The sequence below is a fragment of the Meles meles genome, chromosome 9, assembly GCF_922984935.1.
Source record: "Meles meles chromosome 9, mMelMel3.1 paternal haplotype, whole genome shotgun sequence".
NCBI classification, from domain to species: Eukaryota; Metazoa; Chordata; class Mammalia; order Carnivora; family Mustelidae; genus Meles; species Meles meles.
In genome coordinates, this window is record NC_060074.1 from 11,215,001 (window position 1) to 11,221,794 (window position 6,794).

The following is a 6,794-nucleotide window of genomic DNA, read 5'->3' on the forward strand; positions in this document are numbered from 1 at the left end:
CAAGTCTGTAAAAAGGTAATAATCTGGTCGATTTACAGCAGTTTTCCAATCATCAGGTATATGGGAATTTTGTTCCCCATAGGGTTTGCCTAGCAAATGCAGAACACAAGAGGGAAAGTGGTATTTTCTATGTACACGGAGTTACTCTCCAGTAACGCTGGGTGGAGGTGAGTGGGCATCTCACCCCAGGTGATATTTTAACCCATTATGTATGTCAGCTAGGGGGTGGATGGGGAAGGCAGAATAATCCCTCTTCGTCTCGGTGAGCCTCAGAAATATCCCAGGATATACATCAGCTTTTCTAAACCTCTATCAAGTGGGACCCACCCAGAAAAAGGTGATTGCAGTTCAGTGTGCAGAACAGTCACCTGGGCATTTCAGGAAAGACCACATTCTAAAGGTAAACCACCACCACCATGGTATTGCCAAATGTTAACTTAAAACAAAATTAATGTAATTGCTTCTCTTCCTTGATCCTGTGTCAGAATGCTCAGGGGAATACTGCTATCCATCTATCCATCTCTCTCTTGCTGGAGGTATAAGCCTCAAGTGATACATTTATGAAATAAGGAAAGCCCTAAAAATATTACCAATCTCTCCCTAATTTCACAACCTCTCTAATATACAGATACAGGCAGCACAACAAACAATGTAAGTCTAAGCACTGAAGAAAACCAAACACTACTAGCCACACTTACCAAGCACACAATAATTAGATGTCATATTACTTTATTTCCTGACATATATTGTTCAGTTTGGGGAACATGATCTCCAATATAATAAAAGGAGTATTACATACTGTTTATTTTCCCATTAACACCAAACAATTTTTATGCTGAATGCTAATATGTTCATTATCATTTCTGGAATATTTTGCATTGCATATGTTCAGGGTTTATGCAATCCTTCAAAATGATTTTAATAACATTTCAGTTCAAAGAACTCAAAACCAGAAGGCAGTAAAGATTTCTAAGTACTTGCAGAACCTCCCCTTAAAGTGGGGCATGGATAGAGAGTACTTTCAAGAACATGTCTGTGGTGAATCAGTGTTTGTTTCCTGTAGCCATTCAGAATGCTACATTAACTCCAGAACTTGCATATTACAACGTGTTTTTTCCAAACGCCTCTTCTTTCAATAGAGTCAAACCTCACTTTACAATTATGTATTTTCCTGTGAAGGTATATATAAATTGAGTATCTCTCTTTAGTGAATCACAAATTGCAGTAATTTTTATTTTAACCACAGATATACCTTCTCCCAGAAAAATATCTTCAATGACAAGAGGTCATGTAAATGACATTTAAGACTTATTAAATGATTCAACATGTATCTGCCGCCTTAATTGATGCACAATAAATATGCATTTACATCTCTGACACTATTTGTGCAAAAATTTAAAAATCAGATATGTCCTATTCATGTTATTGAAAACATAGATACTTTTAAATAAGTCAGCATTGGCCTGATTTGATAATCATATCGATTTCATATGATTAGATCTCATGAAATTTCTCTGCTCCTGGCCATCAACAGAATTAACCAGAAAAACCAACTAACAGTGATGAGTCTTTTGGACAAAAACAGCCAACTCACATATATCTAGATTACTTCACTTGGTTTTCATGTGTTGATAGGAGACTATAAAAACATACCATTTAAAAATGTTGGTAAAATTAAATCAATTCTTAGACACAGAAGTAAAATTATTAATTTAAACATCTGTAGGTAACTGCTGACTGACTTGATGGAATCATGTTAAAATAGTTTTTGTAATTTCCTTAAAATGCTGTTTAGTAAGTAGTAATATAGTAATCATTTGGACTCTCAACAATTCACTACTAAAAGCCTCAAATCAATATCTATTAAGAAGTAATGACTACATGCAGAATATTAGCCACCATTCTAAGTTTTTTATATGTATTAAATCATGTAATCCTACAACCTTATAAGGCAGGAACAATTATTCCCATTTTATAGGTGAGAAAAGTGAGGCTCTGAGAAGTTAAATAATTTACCCAGCGTCACGTATGGAGTGAGTGATAAAGCCAAGATTTTAACCCAAGCAGTTGTCTCCAGAATCAATCATCTTAATTACTACATTAACCTATAACCTGTAATCTTGAACTCTGGAGAAGGCAAAGCAGTAGAGAGAAACAAATTCTTCACTCAATGAGCAAGAAGAGGATAGATTTTTTTTGGTGCAATGTCTAATGAATCCAATTTTTACTGGATATTGATCACCACAGAAGAATACAGAACATGAATATTCTGACTTAGTTCAATTTCATTTTGTATTTAAAACAACGGTGTGCACTTTGGTGTTCAAATAAAAGAGTTAGGAAAGACCATCTTGCTTTGCTATTTATAAAGCTACTACAACATCAATCTCTAATTCCACCCTCAACCTCTAAAACACACATGCCTACAAAGATGTGCACACACATGCACACACACACACACACACACACACACACACACAGATTTCTGAGAGGCAAGATCTGTCTAGGGAGTTTGATGTTCCTGGAGAGAAAAGGCAGCTGGCAGGAACAATATCCCTACTGTCTAATGTGCTGTCCATTTCGGTTTTCCTCATAAAGATAATATGCAAGCAATATAATCTTCAGTACCTCTCTGATGTTGTGCTTTTGTGAGGTCTGGGAAACAAAAAGACCCAGGTGAGAAACCAGTTTCTCCACTGACTGAGTTCCCTCAGGCCATTTGTTTAGGCTTAGTTTCAGGTCCCTCATCTAAAAGATGACAGAGATGATATCCACCTCATAAAGTTACTGTATTTAGGCCCGCCCAGGACAAGAACACACATAGAGTCCCACAAACCATATGTCTAAATATTTAAAAGTTATAATCGAAGCCAACAAACTGTTAAATAAAATATGTTCTATCCTCCTACCTTGACAAATACACCTTCATAATGACAAAAATCAAAAACACTATGTAAAACTATGATTTTTATGGGACCAGAAGTTGGCAAATACTAAAGACCAGGACTTCTGTTGATGGGCCAACAGTCTTAGAATCAGAAATAACATACACACTTAAATAATACAAATTAGGAGCCATTTGTTCTATAACACCTATTTTTTAACTTTATTTTAGCAAAATGATTACATTGTTTAAAAAAAATCAAGATTTTTGATATAATCTGTTTTGTTGACCATAATGATCTAAAGACTTTAAGATTACACATCACTGGGACACCTGGGAGGCTCAGTCAGTTAAGCGGCTGCCTTCAGCTCAGGTCATGATCCCAGGGTCCTGGGATCAAGTCCCAACTCAGGCTCCTTGCTCAGTGGGAAGCCTGCTTCTCCCTCTGCCTGCTCTGCCTGCTGCTCCCCCTGCTTTTGCTCAGTCTCTCTCTGACAATTAAATAAATAAAATCTTTAAAAAAATAAAGAATAAAGAATAAAATTACACATCACAAAGTTAAAATGTGTACAAAATTAATCAGTACGATTTAAAGTAAATATAAAGATCTAAAAATTTTCATGTTTTCAAAAGTTACTTCCAATATTTGCTTATCAGTTAAAACATTAGCAAGTACCAAACTTATTAATCAAGAGTATTTAACAGAGATTAACACGGTTGTTTTGAAAATAAAATGAAACTTTAAATATTTTAGTACACTTATTTATAACTTCTAGTGTTCAGTCCGTCTGATTGTTAACATAAAGAATGAATATATTTCATATGCTACTAAACACACATAAAACTAATACGTTGTTGCACAGCAAAATGTTTCTATGCAATTTCTTCGGAATCTGCGCTAATTGAAGACTATTGCTGGAACCAAAGATCAGAACACAAAAAGAGGGGGAAAATGGAGTTCAGTACTTCTGGGAAACAATGCTTGCTTTTCAAGAATCTTTGTACTCATGCTATTAGAGGAAGAGTTTCATTAATTAATTAATTGATCTTTTCTCTTACCTAAATCTTGCCACTACTCAAATCCTCCCCGTCTTCCAAACCAGTGTTCATCTCTGATGTCAAAAGCAGCAGAGTCAACCCGTTAATACAGCCTTTGTTAGCACCACCCTTCATTTCAGAGGTAGAGCAAGAGATGTAAAAAAGCACTGCTCTGGGTCACTGCTTACAGTGATAGATTGTCATTCAGTCATTCCACTAAAATTCACTAGGTACCTATTCTATGTGAGGGCCCTGGGCTAGAGTTCTGGTAATATAAAGATGTGTCCCCCGATCTAAAAAAGTTCAGGGTTTAGAGCAGTAGATTTCAATCAGATGCAATTGGGATCTCCAGGGCACATGCGGCAATGTCTACTGACATTTTGATTGCTGCAGCGTTGGCGAGGGAAGGGGTACTAAGAGATGCTACTGGCACCAGTAGAGACTGAGGATGCTGTCGAATACCCTGTAACACACAGGGCAGCTTCCACAACAAAGAAATGCCTGGCCTAAGATAGTGCCGAGGGTGAGAGAAATGCACTATGTAGTAATAGCTAATACACATATATACAACGTGCATCTAAAACAAAGGAAAGGGAGCTCCACGGGTATCACTAGAGAGCGACTCCATCTTTGAGTCATTAGGTCTTCTTAGCCTGTGATCTGAAACATGAAGATGTTCAGAGCATCATTCAGTCCATTTAAATATGTCATCAGTAGGAGAGGTACACATAACGATCTTCCAAAGACATCCATGTCCTAAACACAATCTGTATTTAATATGGCATAAAGGAAGTAAGATTACAAATGGGATCAAGGTTGCCAATCAGCTCACCTTAAAATAAGATTATCCTGAATTATCCCAGCCTCTAGAAAGCAGAAAAGCAAGAAAAAATAGCCTCCAGAAACACAGGCTCACCAACACCTTGATTTTCACCTAGTGATACCAATTTCAGACTTTGGACTTCCAGAGCGGTAAGATAACAAATTTATATTCTGTTGAGGCATTAAGTTTATGGCAATTTGTTGGCAGCCAAGAAATCATAATAGAGTAGGATATCTAAAACATCAATACAGTGTGAAAGGATGGAACACCAGTCGAAAATACCATCATGTAGGATGTTATTCATTCACTTATTCATTAAATTGGAATTTGCAGGCCATCCTCTTGGTTTCTGCCAACGTGGATAATTTCAAAACTCTATTGACTGGTGATATTTGATAGCAGTGTGGCTAACTGTATATTTCCAATTTATGTGAGTCTGAAAAAGAAAATGAGCCCATGTATTTTTTCCATCTCCATGAACTAAGGGGATCTGTGTCAGAGTTCTCACCACACTGTTGTTCATCTGTATCAGCTTGAATGAGTCCCATTACTTATCCAGCCCTGGTTTTCTCATCTATAAATTAGGAGGCTAGACTGGATGGTGAGCTTTGAAGAGAAGATCCACATCCTGACCATCTCAGTGTCAATCCTAAAAGCTAGCACAAATGAAGTATGTAGTATCTATTGAATTAATGAGTCATCTCATGGATCTCATGGCTCCAAAGTCATCATGTTATCTCTTCTCAACAAAGCTCAGAGGAGACAATGGTATTTCCGAGAGACAGTTAGTCTTAGAAATTTTAATTCCATGCTTTGTCACCTTCACCCATAAATTCCTATGGCTTCAGTGTCCCTCACTTGAGTTCAACAAAGTTGCAAGATTTTAGGAAGGGAAGTGGAATTCTGCGACCCATTTTAATGACACAAGAAATTGTAGTGTTTTGCCTAGATGTGAAAGGTAAACCCCTTATGGGATAGGTCAATCCCTCTCATGTTGTTAATCAAAAAGAAAAATATCATTACGGCTCAGTGAAGAAAATTCAGTGGGAAAACAAAACAGAAACAATTTTGAAACAATCCATTGCAAATGTTAACTCCTATCCTGTCTTTTTTCTTTTTTCTTTTTTCTTCTTTTTTTTTTTTTTTTTTTGGTCCATCCTCTATTGAAATCTTAACTTACAATGGTCCAATTAAAACCACCTCATGAAACTTTTTTTTTTTTTGCTACTGAAACTCCCTCTGAGTATCCTGTTGGGATTCAAATTTTGAGTACTAAACATTTGGCCTTTAATTATATTCTGTTTGAAAAGGGCTCCAAATGCCCTTGATAAAAAATTTCAAGTTCCTGATGCAGTTCTGCTGTCTTACATTTTTTACAAATGTCCTACAAAACTTTTTCACAGCCTTATGTATGCGGAAAAATACCTTGTAGTTTAAATTAAATATTAGTTAAACTGAGCATGGAGGCCTCTCAATATTTTCATCAAGGAAGCTTGGAAATTTGCTTCTAATTCAAGTGAAACAAGAACAAATATTGACAATACAGAGAAAAATATAGTGTCTCTAAACCCATTAGTCGCATTAAAGCAACCAAAGCAAGAATCAGTGCAAACAAGATGGAAAAGAAAGAAAAAGACAAAGAAGGAAGGGAGGAATAAAGGAAGGAAAGACAGGAAGAAGAAAGGAGGAAGGGCCAAATTTCTAGTCCATGAAAAGAAAAAAGACCTGCTGAAAGGCATTCCTGATGGACGAACATGTCAGATTTGATGTCACTATACAGGTACCACTGCCTTGGTCTACACAGGTACCACTGCCTTGGTCTACACAGATGTCCTTGATGTAGGAGCTGATGGCTAACACTTTAAACAATATAGAAAGATCATTCAGAAGCGCATCCCTGACATTTAAATATAAACATAACCTAACATGCATACTAAAATAGATATGTTCTTAAAACATTTTTACAACCTATGCTCACCATCTCTAACTACCTTTTCTCCCTAACATGCATCCAGATGAGCATGGTATTATTCATAGGAATATCAACTT